Genomic DNA, 20,799 nt, shown 5'->3' on the forward strand with positions numbered 1-20,799 from the left:
ATCCTGTCCAGCTACCGGCACTTGGAGTTATAGTGTGCTTGTACATTCTCAGCACCTACTAGCTCCCACTCTGTCAGCAACATCCTGCTGTCACATGTCCAGCTACTGGTACTTGAAGTTACTGTGTGCTTGTACATTCTCAGCACCTACTAGCTCTCACTCTGTCGGCAACATCCTGCTGTCACATGTCCAGCTATTGGTACTCGGAGTTACTATTTGCTTATACTTTCTCAGCACCTACCAGCTCCCACTCTGTCAGCAACATCCTGTCCAGCTACCGGCACTTGGAGTTATAGTGTGCTTGTACATTCTCAGCACCTACTAGCTCCCACTCTGTCAACAACATCCTGCTGTCACACCTCCAGATATGTGGAGTTATTGTGCTTTTACAGTCTCAGCCAGTATTGGATTGCAAGTTGTCTTATGCTGCTACAACCTACACATTTAGCATTCTCTTGAACCTTGAGGAACCACCATATGAACAAAGAGACAGTCTCTGAAACACTCATAATAAACCTGTCACGGTGGTTTGTTGAACATTCGTATTATTTGGAGGACTTGCAATTAGCTCATATAGTCAACTAGCTATTCCAGTCCTCTGGAAGAGTTTTTGCTTGAGGTTATTCTATACTAGTAGCAAGCCTTTTTTGTGCACGGTCAAGAGTAGATCGAGAAAGCAGTTGTTTTTAAGGGCAAAACAATTGTTCTTGTTCCTTGAAAAAGTTGGTCAAAACATTTTCCCAACCATTTTTTTATTTAAACAGTAAGATAAAGGGCAACGAGGACTGTTTAATGCCATTTCTACATGGTAGAAAAACAATTCAATGCTAATTTTTATCCAAGATATTCAAAGTTTTGGTGTTATTGGCAAAGAGAGTACCCGCAAGAGTGGTTGTGACATGTACATGCAAAACTGTTTGCAATGATTATGCTATTATTATGATAAAAATGGTGCAAAGTACGGCGTTAAAATGGGCTCTCTCCTTGTACATAGCACAATACATAAGTGATTGTGATCATAAATGTATTGAATTACATAAAATACAATTGTGGATAAATATTTGGTAATTTGGGGGAGGGGGTGGTGTAGGGGGGGGGGGAAGCATATTAATGCCGGTGCATACTTTGTCTGATTGCTATGAAAATGTGATATTATCAAGCATTGGCTGATTCATGTTCGCACCAAGTATGCCAGTGTCATGGTCTCACTTATCAGGTGTGCGCACTTCTCCAAAAGGGACATTTAACTTCAATACGCACGTGCAAAATTGTGCTGCGGCTGTACATTATCGCCAACCTTATTGCGTGTGCTCACTGCACTGTGTTTGTGAAGAAGTGAGCGCATTATAAGTAAGACTGTGACACTGGCTAAGCTGTGAATTGCTACCGAGATAATTGCCTACTTTTGCGTCATTTCGTCTATGTTAATTTAAGTATTTGTTTACAATATCATTTATAGATTAAACTCATTAAAGAGACACTGCAGCCTGGCAAATGCGCAATTGGGCTACAAAATGCATTTTGAGTCGAATGGTGTAAAGTGCTTGGGATATAAACAACTACACAAACATCCATTGAAAATCACCTGGGGGGGGGGGGGCACTTTTGCAACCCCCAAAATATGTGTGTTCAGTGCTGGTTGAGATTCCAGCTGTAAACGTTTCACCCTCTGCGCACATCAACCGGATGTTTCAAGCAGGATATCGTAAACAATGCAAAACATGACATTTTCAAGGATTTCAGGGAACAATAATTTATGGAATTTTGAGGAAACATTTTTGCTATTTTGTTTGGTAGAATACTATTGTTTTATATTAAAGAAAATGCTTTCATACAAATAAAAAAATTATACAAATAAAAATGTGTTGTGTTTTTTAATCACAGATAGGATATGGTTATATCACATTTTAACCCATTAAAGTCCATCGCCATTTTATAATCTGCGTTGTTTCATAAAAAAAAAATTGTGTATGATGTTTCATAGCATCTTTTAAAACTCGTCATTTAACCCCAAAAAAATTGAAAAGAAAATGAAAGATGATGAAATACGCTTTAATTTGATGTGTGTCTTGAACACGTTGGAGAGTGAGTATTTTCCCGAATTTCTGAAGTGTGAGCATTTACCATTGGGGTCTATAAAAGTTTATTTACTGGTCTGCTAACTTTAAGCCACGTAAGTTTTGCGCACCGCGTAAACAACGTTCGTCTTACTCTATTGTTAAGTTTAAGGACTCGTTCAGTTTGAGAATACACTGTTCTAGTTTTCGGACCCAAAACCTCCAGCCAAACACGACGCAAATAAAAAAAACGGCGGTGATATCTGCATGTACAGCTTCATGTATGTATTACGCAGACAATTTATTCAGCCACAAGAGGGCGTCCTTACATTTCACAATGCAGGTTCTTTAAAGATTCTCATTTTCAAGTTAAGCACACCTCGGTTTAACCACAGGCTGTGGTTTCATTGTGTGGAAATCATTTTGAAGTTTAAAGTGTATTTCATTGGAAAACAATGCTGAAAGTTCAAAAATCAAAAAAAAAATCAAAAAATTACATTCAATGAATTTCAGATTATAAGGAAGCATGAACATAAAATCTGTCAAAGTTAGCCGAAAATCGGCTAAAACGGTCACTGTGGACAGGATTAGACCTCGGCAACACGTGCGCTGCATGCGGCCGGGCTGACTTACATACGATGTATGTGCGTACATATATGTACAACGTACGTGCATGTCATATACACATCGTGGAAGTCCTGTGCATGTTTTAAAGCTCTCTACCGCAACTTGCGCAAGGGTATTTTTAGCCGACGTCGCGTCAACTGTGTGAACAATTTGACAAGCTGGGAACTTGGCACTGTTGAGGCAAATGTTTACCCTATCATTTAATAGGAAATTCAAGATTATATCTGTACGGATTGACTTGTTAGCAATTTTTGAAAAAGGAAAGTTCTTTTCAACGGAACTTCCGGTCTGATGACGTCATACGCCTAAAACTTTGCACACGTCTTAAGTGGGTCAAGATCATCATATACACCAATTTTTAGGCGATTCCAGCAACTTTCGCCACAGACATCTATTCAAAATACATTTTTGAAAATGTTCAACCTGTCGCTAGAGGACGATCAAAGATTGCATGACGTCATCTGTAGATGAATTGAAGAATACGCTCAGCCAAGAGACTAACACCGTTAAAAGCAAGTTCATATCTATTACCACTTTTAAATAATAAGCCACTTCCGGTTTTGGCCTTTTTCGACAGGAAGCAAGGGTCACGTGATTTCACGCACACTAAATGAAATAAAGACCTCAACCTACTCTACCACCTGCCGGCAACAGAATGCTGCGGACGCATACGGTTGATTTCTTATGTATTTTTAAATATTAAAAGTGTCACAATTTAATTGCCCATTAATAAACATATGATGACGTCATCATTACACAATGTTGTTTGAGTTAGGGTCTTTCCTTGGACAAAGATTGGTGTAAATGAATTACTGGCAAAGAGTCGAAAATGCCCTTTGAAAATCGACAATTTCCTTTTAATTTCTGTGTACAAAGTCTATGGTAAAAATTAAATATTCAAAAATCTACAATAAATTAGTCGATGACGTCACCATGACGTCAATCTTCGGGACACATCTTTGCTATAGGGACTATGCTTATGCTAAGTTTGAATGATATATGGCAAAAATTAATGCCAAAAGTGGCACTGAGGAAAAACATGCACAAAGTCAATGGCATTTGAAGTGGAACAAGAAGAAAGGCTTTTCCGCAACTTTGCGGAAAAGCCACAAAAAAAAAATGAGAACAAAAACAAAGGCTTTTTCGCAAATTTGCGAAAAAGCCAAAAATCTTAACGAAAACAAGAGCTGTTTCGGTGTGTACACCGAAACAGCTAAAAACTTAAGAAAAGGTACAGTAAGGTTTTGATTTTCTCAGATGGCCGGCAGTGGTGTAGTGAGATCCAATGCTCGACTCTTCACCGGTGCTCTTTTCAGTGTCTCAGGAAGGTCGTATCCTCTCAAAAATAAAGATGGGTGAAGTTCATCAGGATATGGCTGGCCGTATTTAAAGTGGTTGCTGCAGACTGTAGTCGATGATTTTACTTTGAAATCCTGCCGTTGGGTCAGTTGAGTCCAGAGAGGGAAGTGTTTCTTATCCGTGCATGAGTGGAATCTGAGTGTGTTTACATGCTCTTTGATGACATCTATCAAGAGAAGGGGAAACGTAAGATAGAGATATTTATTGTTTGATGACGGAGAAAAATAAACCACATAAGACTTCGCAATTATTTTCATGAGTAAAACAATGAAGTAGGCTATCTAGCTAAGCCTACTACAGTACTAGCTGACTAGGACAAATATGTACATGTTTATTTTTTTCACATTTTCGTGAACAGAATATAAATAAACAATCATGAAATTGTCTGTAAAAGTCACACATCGTTCGCTGACAGAAGTAACAATTAAACCATTATAAAAGCCACATATTTGTCCGATAAGAAAAGAGTCATAAAAGGGAGCTTTTGAGGGGCACAGAAACTTAAATGCATTGGCCGACACAGTCATGACAGTGCAGAGTGTCCCGTGTTTCCCCGGTCGCGTGCCGGTCGTCGGCACATCGCGATTGCGTCGGGTCGGAACTGCGCGCTACTACTTTTTGTCGTGAGAACAAAAAGTAAAGTAAAAATTCAAAGTAAAAATTTCGCTGCTCATTTTACTCATGAGTAGGTGAGCAATGACTCACGAGTAAATGAGCAATGAAACTGAGTAGATGAGCAGTGACTCATGAGTAGATGAGCAGTGACTCACGAGTAAATGAGCAATGAATTGAGAAGATGCGCAATGGAAATGAGAAGATGAGCAGAAAGCAGTTACTCACGAGTAAATGAGCAATGAATTGAGCAGATGAGCAGTGACTCATAAGTAGTTATTTATATTAAACGTTTTTATCCGTTTCTTACCATTCGGAGCTTAACCTTCAAAACTGCAACATGAATGTTATTTCTGCAGTCAAACCTTATGCTTGTCACATGTGTGACAAAAGCTTCGGACGGAGATATAACCTACAGAGGCATGCAGAAAATGTACATGCTGTAGATGATTCTGAAACAGATGAAGTTGAGGAGGATCATTCTGAACCTGATTGGCAAAGCCGTAGATTTGAAGATCCTAATATGGAAAACTATGAAACTGAATCTACGTATGATGAAGACGAAGATCTTGAGGACGATGATTCGGAATCCGAAACGGAGGTGGAAGATGACGAATTATCTGATGAAGACGAGTCTAGTTCTGATTTGGAAGACAACACCGCATATCGAGACTGGTTGAAAGAGTCCATAGAAGCCACCCAGGAGATGTGGAGTGACAAAATTTAATATGAAAAGTACATTAACGAGGATATGAGTAAAGATCAGGCCAAGGAAAAGGCCAACAGGAAGACCATGTGGGCAGTCGAGCGAATCTTTTTCAACAAATACAAGTATTTTTTGTTAAGTTACCTATATCTGAAAGACAGTGGCACCCATCAAGAAATTGTGGAAGATATCGAACGAAAATTGATTACGGGCATGAAATGAACACTGCTCTGAACAGAATTATGCCTAGATACCGTAACACTTTTGACGGATTGTTCCAACAAGATGAGGATGAAGAAAACGATGAAGACAGTGATGATTAAAGACTAGTAGTTTCAAAAAGATTACTCATTTTTTAAAATAATCTAGCAGTGTCTTATAGGGAAAAAAATAGTATTTGAAATAGTCTCCCCTTATCACTCTTATACAGTAATTCCTTATGGCTTAGAAGAAGAGCATGCCCATGCATGAAGATTTAAACTTGTGTCCACTGGGTTCTATATACGATGTGGCTTTAAATAGACAGTGTATTGTAAACCGGTATATGTCAGGTACAAAAGACAATATTATTAGAAACAGGTCTGAAATTATAAAATGGGCAGTTTATGATGACTGCATAATATTAGTGCACGTATATAAAGTTATATGCATGATAATGATAAATAAATTCTCAAATAATCCTTGAAAATCATGTGTGAAATGTTTTCCTTTTATTTATCTTAATACCCATTCCTTATTATTTGCTTTATTTGTTGACTACCTGGCCCCATACGTCATCCCTCATCAACAGTACAACGCTCCACGTGCACTAAACTGACCAGCAAATAAGTGCAATGACATCATAATTATGCGATGGCCCCCGAATCCATTCATGGCTTGGATATGTTCACAATGCAGGTTGTTATTGAAGCGATTATATAACGGTGACGATAATCCTTTTATCAGCTTCCCATGACTGAGTCGTCAACTCAGTGGTCAGATTCTTCATAATTCAATACTCTGCTCAAAATTGTTCCTCGGTACCGCTAAATCTCAAGCTCAGCATCGACGCACAGCGAGGCATATACATGTGATTGTATCTAACGTTCTCTTAGCAATGCGGCCACAAACAACGATTCCATACGGGGAGATTTTAAAAACACCGCGGACAATGCACATGACCGGACTTGTCCGGTTGTTTGTCATCATTCGATGAGTCAGCACTATGACGTCACTGGATTCCCCCATTCGAGTACAAAGGCTATTATGATAGAGTGGAAACAGGCACGAGTATGATATGCGGCTTGAAAAATCCCTTCAATTCAGATGTATATAGGGCTTTTTACTGTACTATACGTAAGTTTATGTTATGTATTTGTCCCTATGTACATCGTATTGTTTTCACTGCTGTGATACGTATAATATTCGATACCGTAATAATGGTACGCGCCTTTATTATTTAAATTTACGCAAGCCCCTCCGCCCGTCACACTCCCCCGTGGTGAATGGTAGATTCCCGTTGCTCATTTTATGCTAATGAGGGTCACGTGGGGCCAAATCCGGACTTCTGATTGGTCGAGAGTCCGTCAAAAATGGGGAAAATATCCTGGTTAGACGGGCTTCACTACTGATGTCACCTGGGCGGTGTCATTTTTACTTCCCGGATGCGCAGCACAATCGGCCAATGATGTGGTCCAATTTGATCATGAACATTTATGAGGTGTAGTGATACATATTATGACTTGTGCCTGACAAGAAGTTGCCAGTCAAGTTGATCAAAAGTCAAACAGTCTGAATGTTATGGTCTGGAATACTTACAATTCAAATAATGTGGATTAGCAAGACACTGGACGAACTCAAGCTCCACTTGGAATCTGTTTTTTTTCGGCATCTAGGCCCTCTAGTTTAAACAAAAAAGACAGAAGTTTTTTGTTAGTTTAGTAGTTCACAATGACATCATGGGGGATGTCTTGGATGTCTACACGCCCATGCCTAGGAACTGTTGACACCACCTAATAATGTAGTGCACTTGGATTGTTTACAAGCAGCACCTTGCTTGAGCAAAATTGTTTCCCAAATTCCATGGAAATGAAATTTCTGCAAGTTTGAAATATCCCTGTTCCTAATTCTAGCTTCTGCTGACAATTATCAAATATTCTTTTTAAATCCACTGTGAACCATTTTAGATTCATGACATGGGGAGGCTCCAGTGTTCGACCGTGAGTGCTCAATTTTACTCACTCACTCTTAAGCCAGCAAAATTCTCCAAAGTTTTTGATGTGGCCAAAAAAAGGTCCTCAGTATTTCACCAACCCAGTTGGAAGACTCAAGTCAATTTTTAAAGGAGACTTTTCTTCAATATTTTTCACAATCTATTTTCTTGAATTGCATGTTTTGAATACCTTAAGTTTGGGGCTCTCATACACCACTATTGGGAGTTTCAAATTTTCGGACTAGGGAGGATGAGCCTAGTAAGCTGGAAATTTCAAGCCAACTTGTTAGTCCTGTTACTTACTTAAACCCTAAAGATTCACACATAAAGCAAAATTTAGAGAAAAGGAGTAGGGAAAAGAGTTCCATACCTGGACATCACTTGACACCCTGTGCACAAACCATACTAGTATGATACTGGTCTGAAAACAATTCTAAGGTTTACTCAGTAAATCAAATGCTTCAATATTTTCCCTGCTAAATTTGACTTTTTAGGACATGTTATCGCTTTCTGATGGCTGATAGGTGGGCTGGAGTAATCGTATCTTTAGGACTTCGTTCCTATATACAGCTAACTAAATGACACTCAAAAGTGACATTTTGATATTTCTTGACACATATGAACAGCTGGTAATGACACCTTCTTGAATATTGACAGGTTTAATTTCGTGTGAAGAGGGCAGGACTTTGATTTTTGAGGGAAATTATGGGGGAAAAGACAACGACAACAACCAGAAAACAGGCTCAAGATGGCAACTTTGAAAGCTAGATGCAATAACAGCTAAACGCAATTCGGGCGATTCACAATGCAGTGCACCACCAAGAGTTTGCCACGGAGAGTTCGTTTTTCAAGTTTATGGTCGACAAAAGCATGGCCCATTTGAACGAGTGTCAGTAGAAACTTGAGCTAATTTGTTAAAGATTGGGGCAAAGCATTCTGCCGCCTTACAAAAAACTCCACATTGATAAAACAAAAAGAAAAAGGCAAACAGATACTTGAATCATATGCTTATGAACTTTCTGGCCGGAAAAACTAACAATTTCAAATGTCCCGCATTGCGCATTTGTCGACCATCTCCCACAATGCACTAGGAAAAATTATTTCTCCATGGCAAACTCTTGGTGGCGCACTGCATTGTGAATCGCCCGAATTAAAAGCTCGATGCTGATTGGATGATAACAAAAACTTTTTCTAGGTTTTTCTATCAGCCAATCAGCATCAGGCTTTCATTGTGTCAGGCTTTCATGCGTACTGGGAGAACTACAACGTGCAGGTCTCACGTCTCTGACGGCAAAAAGAGGTAGGAAAGTCACATTTTCTTTGAAAGTGCATTACAAATTACAACAAACATGAGCTAATCTGAAAAAAAAACTGCTTTAGCAATCACACCCAGGCTACACTGCGGCGGCACAAGTGATTTAACAGATGGTCATGTTGACCAGTGATTGTGCGTACAATAGCCTGGTCTGCCCCACGCGAAAACACGCTGCGCTTTATCGGTCAGCGGCAAAGTGCGACATTCTCGTCAAGCACTACTGGCACTTTTAACTTTCGAAGATAACGAAGGAAATACTTTTGATTCTCGATATGGAAAGATTCCCATAATGGAAAGATTTCCATATACGAAGTTCACTCAACACTCTGTGTACAAACCCTATGAGAGTGGACTGAAAAATTGTAAGTGTTTTCTAAGAAAATGCTTGTATTTTCTCACTGCTCAAATTGACTTTGATGACATGAAATTGCTATCTGGGGGCTTGTTAGTCAATACAGAGGAAAATTAGTGAACTTCGCATATTTTAATCTTGCCCCCATAATTTCCAGATTCATTTGCACACGTTTGCGTATCAAAAATTTCAACATAAAATTTCACAAAAATTAGACATCTGAAAAAGGCAGCACTTTTAGATTAGCTTATAAAGAGGGTGTCCGTGAGTATCTTCTAAAGCAAAAAAACCCTACAAACTAAGCCTAAATGTAAAAATCAAAATTTGACAAAGTTCGACACGTTTTTGTACATGTGGAAGTGTGGCCTTTGTTTACGGAGGTAAATTGGCCACATTTAGGCCTATGGGGCTAGCCCGTGGTGAGCGTTCGCGTAATACGCGAAGCATTTTGCCCACAGACACAATAGCAAATGTTGTTACAACTCGACTCGGGACAAGTCGACCGTTGAGACAGCTTGACTTAATGGAAATGTATACACGTGGAGCGGGACAAGTTGCATGGCAGAACCAATCCCGGGTGCGGCACGGGCATATACTCGATGCACAGAGGGCGCTCCAATCCGGTGGCCGTCGCGTCGGGCCGGCGCGCCCTGCCCGCGAGGACCGGGCCCGGCCCAGCACGCAGGTACGGCAAGTGGGCGCACAGGCCCAGCACAAACGATGTCACCGTGCACGGTACGGCCACGTTGACCGACTGGGGATGAGATAAGTGGGCGCACAGGGCTGGCTAAAACGATGTCACCGACTCACCGTGCATGGTAGGCCTACGGACAAGTTGACCGGCAAATGGGCGCACAGGCCCGGCAAAAACGATGCCACCATGCACAGTACAGTACGGCCACGTTGACCGGGGTTGCGCGCACAGGCCTGGAAAAAAAACGAACGATGTGCACGGACAACATGCTGCGCTATATCAGCTCTGTTATATGCTACCAAAAAACCCCAAACTTTTGTGTCATCACTCCCAAACGGCGATCAGCCGCCGTCAAAATCCCCGGTACTATCCCCAAAACTAGGCCCCAAAACATGCAAGGCGACTTGTCACAACGGTCGACTTGTCTTTCCATTTATCGCACATACGGTCGAGTTGTCTCAACGGTCGAGTTGTCTCAACGGTCGACTTGTCTGACCCCTGAATGGAGTGGCCCTGTATTGTTGTGCCGGCAAGGTGCCGAGTTGGCAAGGTGCAGAAGTGATCGGTTTAATACCGACTCAACCTCGTCCCCAGTGCTTACTTTATTTTAAACGTTGTTTCAATAGTAAACCCTGTATAGGAAACTTCCTTCCTGCATCCTGATTCGATACCGCAATTGGCTAGAAATGGATTTATATCGTGTACTTGGTGTTGTTATTCACAACGTGCAGGACGTGTTTTCGCGATCATTCGTCCACGCCTTCTCGAAAATATTCATTTCCTTTCCAGTTTGTTAATATTAATGTGGCGATTCATAATAATTTGAAAATCATCAAAACGTATTTTGTCACCCCGTCCTTAGGCACGCCATACGTTTTGGATGCAAATGTATACATTGCGTGGCAAATGTATACATTGGGGCCTATATGACACAGCGCACAAAAGCCAGTGCATGCTGCAGATGCAGGGAGATAACGCTGTTTTGGCGTACTATTATTGAAGTGCAAGACGATAACTTTTCTTTTGGCTGAGCCTGGCATAGCCAGACATACCTAGTCTGCGACGTGTAGACCAGTTCGAGGGCTTTCTCTCCAAGCTGTGAGCTGTGCTGTTTTGTGTATCCTTAAATAACGGAAGCCAAAGGCACTGGGGTAGGTTTATCTGTATAATTTATTATTTAATAATATTTATAAATCAGACCGATTACTTTGTTAGAAACTTAATTGCCACCTCACTTATTGTATTTTTCAGGGTTTTTAATTCTACTGAAAGAAGTCTTGTCTTCTTCGGGATAATAAAGCTAGATAACAGATAGATCTGAAGCTTGTCATTTGTCATGTCATCTGTTGAATAAAACAACGGCGAGGCCTGCCGACGAGGCGACCCTTGATATGTGGCTTTCCAGCTACTACAGAATGGCGACGAGGATGGGATGACATGCCGTTTTCCACTTCCAGACAAGACCCCTAGTGTCAAATTTAGTTCGAACTTATCATTATAGGGCTGTATCAAAAATTTGTTTATTATAAAATTTGTTTTAAGAGTTTAAACAAACTTGCGATTATTTGAAGAAGCTTTAAGCTTTGTTCAAGTTTCAATTTCAGCCCGTCGTGCAAGTTGGCACATGGTTTGGAGCTACATGTAGAATATTATGTCGTGTAATTTGTGTTTTTTGGTCCCATTGATATTTTATTTACACGATTCACGTCGGTATTTATGGAAAATTAATGATACACTGTAGTGATTGACTGGCAATTGTACATGTTTTTGTACACAATGAAGATGCCACACATGTGTTAGTCTTTTTAAATTATTGTACTGTTCTGTGTGACTTGAATCTCCTCACTTACTTACCGTATTGTCCTGACAATTTGATATTTGCACCATGGCCTTACCTGCAGATGTGGCTGATGCCATATTGCAATCGAACCAAGCTCTCGCAGACACTTTGCAGGGGCATTTCAGAATTTAAAGTACCAGCGAGTCAGCACAGTACGACTGGTGAAATTTTGTGGGCCTCCCACTAGAGCTGGGGATCAGACCATACATGAGTGGTTGGCCGATATCGGGACATATTGTAGGCAAGTTGGACTTGGAGATGGGGAAAATTGAGTACTGCCTTAGATTACTTGGGCGGGATTGCCAAGGAAGAAGTGCTATGTACCCCTAACGAACAAAGGGATGATTTCAATAAGCTTACCGCGCTGCTGAAAAAAAACACGGTTCGATTCTCCAGAGTCCGTTCAATCCTTGACAAGAACCCTGTACGGCCGAATGCAGTTGCAAGGTGAAAGCCTTACAGATTACAGTCGTGTACTAATTCGGTTGCATGATCGGATTGAAGCCGCTGCAGTAAATGCGCAAGAGAAAAATGCACTTGCTCAGCTTCGAGAAAGCACCTTGAAGGAACAATTCATGAAAGGTGTGGAGGATATCTCAGTCAAGCGAGAATTGCGAAAACTCTGTCATAGCCGGGCCGATATCTTGTTTTGTGAGCTGCGTGAGTTTGCGTTGGAATTATTTCCTACCACGGAACAGTCACACCCCAATAAATCGGCGCCTGATGACTCTGATGTTGCAACTGCAACTGCTTATAGGGCCGCCGCAGTACCCGACAGCAAAGCGCTTTCTGAAGTTCTAGAGAACCAAAAACAGTTTGTTACTTCTGTACAGCAATTAGTAGCGCAGCAGACCTCGATGAATGCAGACATAAAAGTCATTTGTGATGGTGTGAAGCACTTGCTAACTTCACAGCGGCCTAAAAAGCCTATGGTCAAATGCTCATTCTGCAACAGGCCGGGGCATACTGCTGAAAATTGCTACAAGCGAAAGCGAATCGAAAATACAAAGCCTGTAGAACATGCTGGCAAGAACGCAGAAGGCCATACCTCGGGAAACGTGGATCCTCCGTCGCAGACGGCAGTGTAACGGAGGCTCATACCGTATTTTTACCCACGGACTCTGTACCCGATATTTCAGTTGTTTCTAATTCTGTTATTGAAAGGGATGAGCCACTGGCCGGGAGTGTCAATCTTTCCGCTTCAGAGATTCGTAAAAGGCTCCTCGGTAAATGCCCTACTGCAACTGTTATCGTGAATGGGGTCACCACAAAGTGTTTGCTTGACACAGGCGCTGAGGTCTCTTTACTGTCAAGCCAGTTTTATCAAAAACATGTAGCAAACACCTTGGGGAAATTACAGCCCGTGGGCAAGCTCATCAAACTGATGGGCGCCAATGATCTCGAAATCCCAGTAGAAGGTTACATAGAGACCTCATTAGAAGTTTTGGGCCAAAGTTTTAAGGCTTCTTTCTTAGTTTCTAGAGAGACGGCAGCATCCGCTAACGTCTCCAAGAAAAACTATTGCCCCGTTATACTTGGCTGTAACATTTTGAGGCGAATTGCAGCCAATTCGAAGAGAATTGGGTCTGTTCAGCTAGATCCAGACTGGGATCTAGCACTCCGTTGGTTGCAAACCGCAGTATTGGTTGATGACCTGCATACCGCAGAGTACACGTCAGCAGACGTGTACACGTGTGAACGTGTTGTTGTGCCCCCGCAAACCGTGGCTAGTGTCAAGTGTATTTCAGACGACCACGACTTAAATTCGTTGCATATCAAGGAGTTTTTTTAGTGAGCAGCATTCCCCTTTGCTTGTCTAACAATGGTAGTTTCCGAGAAGTAAAGTCGGGTAACGAAGATGGTTCATTGGCCATATGTCAGGTGCTTGACGGTGACGGACAAATTGACGGTGCAAATATTAACGTGTATATAGCAAATGCTAGTGCAGAGCCCTTGATTATCCCGGCGCTCACTCAGGTAGCAGTTTTATCTGCAATTAATACTGAGGAGCAGATTTTCCTCGAGCAGGATGGGGATGGGCTTCACGTGTCAGTGCACCGTGTTGTAGCCAGTGTTCGCGAAGAAAACGAACCGAATGACTCCATAATAGCAATTTGCCTTGCAATGAGCATGAGTTAAAAGAGGATGCACTGACAGATAGGGAAAATAGGGAAACCTTTGTTTTTCCAGACGGCACCAATTTTGTCATGTCTCCTGGTCTTACCCTTAAACACTTAGCACCAGAAGACGCTATTAAGGCAGCGGAATTAATTAAAAAGTATATCGATGTTTTCTCAGCCGGGCCCTTTGATTTGGGTTATTGTGACATCATCCCTCACAAAATACGGCTGAGCGATGATACTCCAGTGAACCTCCCTTATCGGAGAATATTACCTTCTAAGGTTGGAGAAGTGAAGACCCTGCTTCAGGATCTTCTCGATAGGGGCATAATACGTCGACCATCTAGTCCTTACGCGAGTCCCATCGTTCTTGTGCGTAAGAAAAGTGGCCAACTCAGATTATGTATTGACTTCAGTTGCTTAAACGCGAAGACAGCCAAAGATTCATTTCCATTGCCGAGGATAGACGAAACCCTAGAGGCTCTTGGTGGCGCTAAAGTATTTTCTTCTTTAGATATGGCCCATGGCTACTTCCAAGTAGCCATGGAAGAAGATTATATTGATAAGACCGCGTTTAGGGTACCTTGGGGACTCTATGAATTGTTATGTCTTCCCCAGGGTCTCATCAACAGCTCAAGTACGTTTCAGAGAATAATGGAACACATTTTCGGAGATCTGAACCTGTCGGAGCTGATTCTCTATCTAGATGACCTGTTAGTCTACTCTGCCACATTTGACAGCCACATTGAGAGACTTGACAAAGTTTTCAGTCGTTTTAAACAATACGATTTCAAACTAAACGGGTCAAAGTGTCAGTTATTCAGAGATTCCGTGGTTCATTTGTGTCATGTCGTAGACTCTAACGGAGTGTCAGTATATCCTGATAAAACCGAACGAGTGAGGTCTTGGCCTACCCCAACAACTGCAAATCAACTGCGTTCCTTCCTTGGGTTAGCCTCGTACTACATGCGTTTCGTGCGCGACTTCGCCAAAATTGCAGAGCCATTACACGCGCTCACCGGTAAAGCACAATCAAAAGCAGGGAAGGCCACAGCCCCATTCGTTTGGACAGAAGAGGCCGACGTAGCTTTCAATGTTTTGAAAGACGTACTGTGCACGGCCCCTGTCTTGGCATATCCGTGCTTTGATCGCGACTTTGTACTTGAGACGGATGCTTCTGCTAAGGGTTTAGGCGCGTGTCTCTGTCAGGCTGATGACAGTGGGAAACTTCACTCAGTCGCGTACGCGAGTCGAAGTCTACGCGGAGCAGAGAGAAATTATGCCGATTTATCCAGTTTCAAGCTGGAATTACTCGCCTTGAAATGGGCAGTGTCAGAAAAATTTCGCGACTACCTGCTTGGTCACCACACAATCGTGTGGACTGACCATAACCCTCTGTCTCACCTACAAACGGCAAAACTTGGTGCTACTGAGCAGAGATGGATAGCCCAATTAGCACCTTTCGATCTTGAGATAAAATATAGATCCGGGAAGACAAATAAGTGTGCTGACGCCCTAAGCCGCTATCTTCATGTCGCCTCAAACCTGCGTTGAACTACAAAATTATGGACTCACCTGCGAGGGTTCACAAGTACCCATTGATGTGTCAGCTCAGAATGCGTCCGAAACGCATACCCAAAAGACAGAAGGCACATCACAGGAGACCGCCGGTTCTGCCCCTGCGGTGCTCCCCTCGTTCTCACATGAGGAGCTTGCCTCCCTTCAGAAAGAAGATCAGTCTTTACGAGTTGTGTGGGACAGTTGGTATAAAAAAAATGCAAGCCTTGCCAAAATATTGATGATGTTAAACTCACTTCCGAAGTGCGTGGTTGGTTAAAAGAATGGCCACGAATAACAGAACACAATGGCGTGTTGTATAGGGAAACTGTTGACCCTGCAAGAGGGACTGTTTTCCAACTCCTTGTTCCGCAAAAACTCCGTAAGTTAGTTTTGGAAGCAGCCCACGACCATTGGGGCCACCAAGGCATAAACAGAACATTGGCGTTTCTTCAGCAGCGCTGTTATTGGCCGGGAATGACGAATTGTGTCCGAAATCACGTTCAGACGCATAATGAAAAGTTTTGGACATTTACTCATCGCAACACTGCGTGTACACGCTCAGTATGTGTGCGCGTGCGTTGTTGAGACACCAAAACAGGCATATCTTTAAAACTGGGCAACGTACAAATCTGGGGTGATCAGAACATGAAAGAAGACATCTTCAGCTTTCTATAGGAATGAAATTTGTCAATGACAATGCTTGGCACATAACGACCATTTTAGTTTGAAAAGACACATCCACGCTTTGTGCTCCCATTCAATAGTGCACATCCACGAAGCGTAAACTAGTTTTTAGCACGCATGTCCGTGTGTTTTTTACCACAGCGTCAAAACGAAAAATTCAACAACCTTGGGGTGACGACATTCATAAAGTAGATAAAATTCTCTAAATGCTGATATAAGAAACATGCTAATTGGACAATAAATTCCGACGACCATTTTGGCTTGAAAAAGTATAGCCCGTCAGTGTTTTGATTAGTTAGCCCATGGTTAGCCCACAGTTTAGCCACCCACACACGCGCGCGCGCGTATTATATACATTGTATATAAATGCACGTGCCTATTGTGTAACGTGTGTTCTGTAGTTTGTGTATGCAGAACCACGCGTATTTGAGCTTATGTCCGTTTGCCTATATCAACTTTTCATTATGGTTTTCGTTGTACGTTGACGAAAGTGCCAACGCCAACAATTCGTTCGCCAATGCGGCATTTGCTGGCGTTTCAACCTCTTGAACGCCTTGCTATCGATTTTGTCAAACTTGATGTCGTTAAGGGGAAGATTGAAAATGTTCTCGTACTTACTGATGCCTACACTAAATTCTCCCTAGCAATTCCATGTAGGGATCAAACAGCGCCTACAGTAGCTCGTGTCTTGCGGGATCAGTGGTCCTCACATTATGGCACTCCAGCCCAAATTCATTCAGATCAAGGCAAAAATTTCGAGAGCCATTTGATCAGAGAGCTGTGCAATTTATATGGCATAAAGAAAACGAGAACCACTGCTTACCACCCGCAAGGCAACGGGCAAACCGAAAGGTTCAATCGCACGCTTTGTGGCCTTATCAGATCACTTGATGGTAAAATTCGTCATAATTGCCCAGATTTTCTGCCCCATCTAGTACATATCTATAACACCACTCCGCACAGCGTAACGGGGTACCCGCCTTTTACGCTAATGTTCGGCCCAGATCCGGTTGTTCCGCTAGATCAACTGCTGAATAATACGCGTACAAACTGGAATGAACATGCCATTCAGAAACAGGCAGAGATCATCAGACAAACACTATATTGAGTCTTGAAAAAGCACTCAGTCACTTTGTTTGCACGTGTAGTTTAAAAGTTACTGAAATGGAACCAGTTTGTGTTCGGTAAAATTTGGAATAGGAATTCCAAAAGCAGGAGATTCACATATTTTAGTCATACTTTAAATGTGTGTATGCATGCAAGAGGATTATATATAAAGAGTAATATGTAGTTACCCTTTTTGACTTATTTAGTACAAAACCACTCCGGAAAAAAAAGAAAAAATGATTTTTTTTTTGGACTTATGGATCGTTCGAGGGCGACTGATCTTTAAAGCAGGGAAATTGTGGCGATTCATAATAATTTGAAAATCATCAAAACGTATTTTGTCACCCCGTGCTTAGGCACGCCATACTTTTTGGATGCAAATGTATACATTGCGTGGCAAATGTATACATTGGGGCCTATATGACACAGCGCACAAAAGCCAGTGCATGCTGCAGATGCAGGGAGATAACGCTGTTTTGGCGTACTATTATTGAAGTGCAAGACGATAACTTTTCTTTTGGCCAGACATACCTAGTCTGCGACGTGTAGACCAGTTCGAGGGCTTTCTCTCCAAGCTGTGAGCTGTGCTGTTTTGTGTATCCTTAAATAACGGAAGCCAAAGGCACTGGGGTAGGTTTATCTGTATAATTTATTATTTAATAATATTTATAAATCAGACCGATTACTTTGTTAGAAACGTAATTGCCACCTCACGTATTGTAATTTTTCAGGGTTTTTACTTCTACTGAAAGAAGTCTTGTCTTCTTCGGGATCATAAAGCTAGATAAGAGATAGATCTGAAGCTTGTCATTTGTCATGTCATCTGTTGAATAAAACAACGGCGAGGCCTACCGACGAGTCGACCCTTGATATGTGGCTTTCCAGCTACTACAATAATATGAAATGTGATACTGCATGTTGTCTCGTTAAGATCGTAACAGTTTAATTAAAATAAAATTATGTTTTCGTAACTCACGCCATGCTCGCGCTGCGACGAATTGATTCTGTTTTTACCTCAGACACCGCATTCAAAAACAAACGCAAATGTAACGCACAGGCAGGCACCAGACTACTCCTAATTTGCATACGTGTTCAAAAATCTTGCACATGCAAATGATCCAATACCACTTACCAGGGTGAGAGAGCAGGTAGTGGTTGGCGGGTACTGCTCGACACCCTGGGGACGAGGTTGGTACGACTACGACTACGTGGCACTAGTACGATAATCCTTTCCTAGGGACGATGGACACACATCTATCGTCTCTCTTCTGGCCTTTTTCTTGCCTTATTTACAGAACCTTCATGATATAAGACTTGAAAGAGGTTTTACTATGCATTGATATAATAAAATCAAATAATATACACCAATATCATGAATTATTTCGATTTAATAAAAAGACAAACCTCCTGCCGAATGCGCTGAAGCTACCGAAGTCGCCATTGTTGCACGCAGTCTGGTTCCCTGACTATGCCGTGACGTCACCGAGTCAGGGGCCGGGGGGGGGGGGGGGGGGGGGGTTCGATCCAACTCGGACCCAAACCACTCGACAACCAACTCGGACCAACTACCAACTCGGACCCACTACCAACTCGGACCTACAACCAACTCGGACCCACTACCAACTCGGACCCATGCATGACCAACTCGGACCCATCGTTTACAATAATTCGACAGCGTTTTCAATCATTCGACAATATTATAAAGTTTGTCCACTTATCATCTGTTAATACAGTGATGCGGTTAAGTATAAATTGTCATTGTAGTTGTCAGGTAAAATATCTGTATTGCAGCAGTTTGTCGTTGTAAAGTGCATTGAAATGCTATTTTGAAATGCGCTTTAAAAGTGTAATTAATTATTCATTTTTATTATTTGTTTCCATTGAAACATATTGCGCTTTAACCAAAAGTAATTAAAATTAAAGTTTAACCAATTATTCATGTTCATATTTGACATCGTTCACGCCATCTTGCTCAATTTAACAGCGATTTATTTCATTTTTAGTTCAAACCACATACATTCAGAACAGAGATCTTCATGGAAAAATAAAATTGGAAAGTAAGACATTGAAACATAAACACTTTCAAACATGGCATTATTAATTCAATGAATATAAGTAAACATATTATAAGTCATTAAATAAAATAAATAAGGTATAAAAACAAAGTCTATTCTATGTACATGTACATGTATTTAAAACAAAACCCACATAAACACCATTGTATACTGCAAGAAAAACGAAGGTTCCATATTGAACAAAAAAGGTTAATCAAAAAAGTATAAAAAGTTACACAGATTCGTAAAAAAAACCACAAAATTAAAAGCCAGCATGTAATAAAAGATAAACTTATTAAGTACCCTACAAAAAGATGAAATGTCAATCATCAAAAAGGAGTGTTGGAGCTCTGGGAAGATTATCCTTCAAGGCCTTACAGGTAGCTGCCTGTATGCTCGACTATGATGTTCCACGGGGGAAAAAGTTAATCAAAAAAATATTAAAAGTTAAACAGATTCGTAAAAAATAAAAATTAAAAAAACTAACAATTACATAAAATGAAAGGTTTATTTCAAATTAATAACTTCCTCACTGAACAAAATGTGTAATATGCTTTACCAAAAAACAAAGTAAGTGAATTTAAATATATAATTTAATGAAATTAACTGCCTAAATGGGTAAAAAATATTATTATTAAATGACAGGAGTATAAACAACACGTGCCATTTCCAAGTACCCAAAAATAATTAAAATCAACGTAGTATGATCAAACAACAAAATTAAAAGCCCCATTCTGACCAATATTAGTACAGAATATGTTCACTATATATAAGCACTGTAACTTAAGATGACCTTTAAATATAATCTCTGAAACTAATGATTAAGTCATTGTTGAGTCCGAGTTGGTCGTGCTTGGGTCCGAGTTGGTAGTGGGTCCGAGTTGGTAGTTGGTCCGAGTTGGTAGTGGGTCTGAGTTGGTCTTCGGTTCGAAATTTATTTTGGGGGCTAGACAAAATTGGGGGGGGGGGGGCGGGCTGCCCCCCCCCCCTAGGCCCCCCCCTAGGCCCCCTAGGCCCCCCCCCCCCGTAGAACCGCGCCTGCCCCCCCCCCCCAAAAAAAAATCTTGGTGACTGTAAAATTTAACAAATTAACTGATATTAGGGAATACAAGATTGAACGAAATAATGAAATGAAAAGGGCTAAGACAATTTCATGTCCACTGACGATCTTTTTTACTTGTTTAAACGTTTAAGCAAGGAGCATCTTTACGTTGACGATTTCTTGACGAGCAAGACATGGGGCATGTATGTTTGGCAATGGTTGTACCATCGGGAACACTTCTCATGGGTAATTTCTTCAATGTTTTCTTTCGTATGTCTGGCCGGACACTTATTTAAAGGACTCATATGCAAAGTAATTTACAATGCAAACTTTGAAAATACATCTTTATATCACATTTAACCTTATATTCATTTTTTCCTCTAATTTTAAACGGTGCTTTTGTGCATTCTCCTTTGTATGCTAATGCAAAGTTCATGTTTATGAGCAAAACTTTATTCGTTATTCCGGTCATAATTAGT

At 41.2% G+C, this 20,799-nt stretch overlaps 1 long non-coding RNA gene across 1 annotated transcript; it reads right to left on the bottom strand.

The window, feature by feature from the left end:
* Nucleotides 1–3,924: 3,924 nt before the first annotated feature.
* On the bottom strand, nucleotides 3,925–18,676 carry LOC119729828. The gene is made up of 3 exons (XR_005271283.1): nucleotides 18,629–18,676; nucleotides 7,159–7,240; nucleotides 3,925–4,209 (listed from the first exon to the last, which is right to left on the bottom strand). It is a non-coding gene; the product is annotated as an uncharacterized LOC119729828 (long non-coding RNA).
* Between the last annotated feature and the right edge of the window lie 2,123 nt (nucleotides 18,677–20,799).

The sequence above is a fragment of the Patiria miniata genome, unplaced genomic scaffold, assembly GCF_015706575.1.
Source record: "Patiria miniata isolate m_02_andy unplaced genomic scaffold, ASM1570657v1 HiC_scaffold_1, whole genome shotgun sequence".
Taxonomy (NCBI): Eukaryota; Metazoa; Echinodermata; class Asteroidea; order Valvatida; family Asterinidae; genus Patiria; species Patiria miniata.